General features: G+C 30.4%; 1 pseudogene across 2 annotated transcripts; it reads right to left on the bottom strand.

Moving 5' to 3' along the window:
* Positions 1–1,628: 1,628 nt before the first annotated feature.
* LOC149889501 (hydra actinoporin-like toxin 1 pseudogene) lies at positions 1,629–3,241 on the bottom strand (annotated as a pseudogene). 2 transcript variants are annotated; one of them, XR_016451389.1, is made up of 2 exons: positions 3,072–3,241; positions 1,629–2,464 (listed from the first exon to the last, which is right to left on the bottom strand). The product of XR_016451389.1 is annotated as a hydra actinoporin-like toxin 1 pseudogene, transcript variant X1 (transcript). The 2 variants fall into 2 exon arrangements; XR_016451390.1 differs by having other exon boundaries at positions 1,629–2,459; positions 3,072–3,198.
* Positions 3,242–3,568: the final 327 nt, after the last annotated feature.

Below are 3,568 nucleotides of genomic sequence, written 5' to 3'. Positions count from 1 at the left end.
TCAATGTAATCATCAATATATTATGAGTTCGAAAATTTTTTTTTTTTTTACATATTCTGTACCTACTAATGAAAAAATTAGTAATACCCAATTACTGACCTCAAACTTACATAAACACTTAAAATTAGTAAGTTTAAGTATTACAAATTAATATTATTGATTGATTTAATGATACAGGATTGATTTTAGCTTTTTATATAAAAATATCAAGACTCCGGAAACTTTTGGCCTGCAGTGTACATGTAACATTATTTACTTAAACATTATTGGAAACTTAATATGATAATTGTCAAAGAAATAATAACATAAAATGTTAAACAGTGTAAAGTGAAAAATTATAAAGTACTCAAAAAGGTTTCTGATATATGTTAATGATTTTATTAATTAGGCGATTCTTAAAAACAATAAAAAGATTAGATCTTATCCCGAATATACGTGAATTAGGAGTGGATAAGAACTGATTATAGAAGGATTTACTTACAAAATGAAATAAAACTGAAGAAATTAATAATGAGAACATAAATAAAGTAAAGGTTACTTTAGCTACATTTATTTTGAAAGTGAAGTAAAAACTAAAACAATCTGGTAGAAATTATAGAAATAAGTAAACGAAGAAAAATCTTTTCTTTAAATTCTTTTAACTGTCGATTAAAAATCTCTCTTGGAGAGCAAAGCAAAAGAGAAAAAATAAAAGAACTAGGTGTTGAACATCATGCTCTATTTTGGTCTCTGCAAGAAGTACATTTTTTAAAGTTTTAATGTTCAAAAAAGTTACAGACACTTTGAATAAAACCTTTCCTAAAAATATGAGAGTACAGCAAGCTTAGAAGTGAATGCTGACCTTAGCTATAAGCAATATTAAATGATCAGAAACTTAGCCCTTGGACACATATTTATCCCCTTCTTGCACGATATTTTAGTGGAAACAGTGAAATAGTATCCTAAAAATACTTTTTTTTCTCTGATTTCAGCTGCTTCCATTGATAAAGCTGTGTTTCTATAGATGGTACAACGTTATCAGTAGTAGCAGCTGAAATAAATGATGGGAATTCTGTAGGAAGCATTTAAAAATCATGAATTTTTTTATGAAACTATGTTGATTGTGATCATAGGATCGCATAACATTCTTGTATCGATATCTTGTGGGTATACCGTTAATAACGATGATTTAGATTTATACTGTCACTGAATTAGCAAAACTTATAGTGAGTTTGTACGGCTGGTATGGCCTCCTACTGTACACAAACTGCTACTGCATAGTTCTTCCATATTACATAAACTAATTTTGCCAGTTGTGGAATGTTCTGAGGATGGGTTTGAGAGTTTGAAAAAATGAATTAAAAAAATTTAGAAAGCATAAGAGTTATCTATAAAAAATATTACCAGATAAAGTTATTAATATGGATGTAAGAAAATTAATGAAATAAATATAACAAATCTGAAAAAAAAAAAATTTTATGTATCAACATTCCTTAAAAACCATTGTTTTGCAAATATCAAGTAGAGTAATGTACTAAGATGTTGCTCGGAAATTTTAATTAAATTTTTTTCTTAGGCATGCAGTCAAACCCTACGCGTGCGTATTGCGTATGCACGCAATGTACGCGTAAAAGGTGCGCATAAAATAATTTTATTAACAAGTTTGAATTTTTTGATCCAAAAAGACATTATTTTTACATAAAATAGGTTTATTTACAATTTTTATCAAATTTTATAGAGTTTTTGCCGTTTTTTGATCACCCTGAGTTACTGTGGCACGCTATGAAATTTAAACAGTTCTGTTTGATTTATCATCACCCGGTATTTTCAGTTTAGCCGCTAAAAATAACTTTGAATTCGGCGTGGCTCTTATTAGTTAGGAAGAACTTTACTCCATCAACTTCACCCCAATTTCCTGCTTTAACAGGAGACTTACATGAACCTTTTCCATTGTACAGGGTGTCAAAACTTTCCTTTTTGCTAGATATACAAACATTGGACCAAGCAGAATACAAGTTCCAATCATAAGGAATGGACGCCATTAAGTTTATATATTTGTCACCATATTTGTAATGAATAACACCGATTGCACCAGTTGCAGCGCCTCTAGATTTTTCCCATAAAAATCCTCCCGTTTTTCCGGGAGGAATATCAGGAAGAACTGTGCCAAGACTTCCAGATTCTTCAGTGCTTCCTGAAGCAGTTAGCGTTTTATCGGACTTGTTTTCAAGGGCGCCTTTCCAATATCTCACAACGTCTCCCTTCCACACGTTATCAATTTCTTTTAAAGCAGCGTCCACACCAACCTCCAAAACAGCTTTAAGTAATTCGCCTGCAGCTCCTCCACCAGCTCCTCCACCAGCTCCTCCTGCAGCTCCTCCTGCACTTTTTCCTGCTAATGATGATGGAAGTAAGCACATAAAACAAACAAATAGAAGCATTGTTACGTTGCAATTGTTAGTTCCGGAACCCAACAAAGCCTAAACTTTAAGAAAACGTAAAAATTTTTAATTCACGAAAACAACATTGTTTCAAAATTAGAAAACTCGCTTAAACAGGATTAAAAGAAGTGCTTTGATGAATCGCTAAAACGCTGTTTTTACCATCATTTTGAAATTTAAAATAAACTGAGACAAGGCTTTGCACTTTTAAAAGCTACATATGAAATAAAGTTTGACTACTTTAATGTTGTACAAAAACTTCATTCAACCTGTGAAATGAGTCGATACTTTGAAAACTAAAAAAGAAATCGCAAACGTAAAAACAAAATAAAAACAGAGGTTTTTCCTTTTTCCTAATGTTAGCTAGTGTTACTACAGGAGAGTTCGCTAATATCAATGACTTTATTCAGTCTTTTCTATATTTCAATTTTACAAAGGTGTTAATAACACTTTAAGTCAATTACTAATAAGTAATTAATAATTGATAAGTAATTAAAATGAAACTATGTGGTCTTAATATATAACATTAATTGACAAATAATTACTACTGAAAAATCTTCGCTGGAATGTAAACTAAAAAAGCTTTTCATTCGCTGGGCTAGTAAAGAAGGCTGGTTAAAAGAGCCTTTTCATTCAAATAACTGCACTCACCTTTTATAAAATTTGTGCCTCTTTACACGAAAGGTTCGCAGTGTTTAAGAACGTCGGTTTGGGTTAACAGAACTTCCTAAGTCGTGCTAACTCGCTGATGTTTCTTTATATTTATTCTCAATATTTATTCTCAATATTTATACTCTTTGAGAATAAACATGATTACGAACAGAATCAATGTTTCTTTATGTTTATTCTCAATGTTTATTCTCTTTGAGAATAAACTTTGAGAATAAACATGATTATGAACAGAATCAATGTTTACCGAATCATTAGTTAACGTGATTACGAACAGAATCAATGTTTCTTTATGTTTATTCTCAATGTTTATTCTCTTTGAGAATAAACATGATTATGAGCAGAGTCAATGTTTACAGAACGATTAATAAACATGAACAAAAACAATATTTCTTTATGTTTATCCTCTCTGTTTATTCTCGAAGAGAAAAAATATCGAGAATAAAGATAAAAAAATATTGATTCTGTTCATAATCATG

The sequence above is a fragment of the Hydra viridissima genome, unplaced genomic scaffold (assembly GCF_058129835.1).
Source record: "Hydra viridissima isolate aposymbiotic clone 2 unplaced genomic scaffold, HvirCarnegie_v1 scaffold_4, whole genome shotgun sequence".
Classification (NCBI taxonomy): domain Eukaryota; kingdom Metazoa; phylum Cnidaria; class Hydrozoa; order Anthoathecata; family Hydridae; genus Hydra; species Hydra viridissima.
Note: the sequence above shows the minus strand (reverse complement) of the source record. Positions and strands in the feature narration are given on the sequence as shown.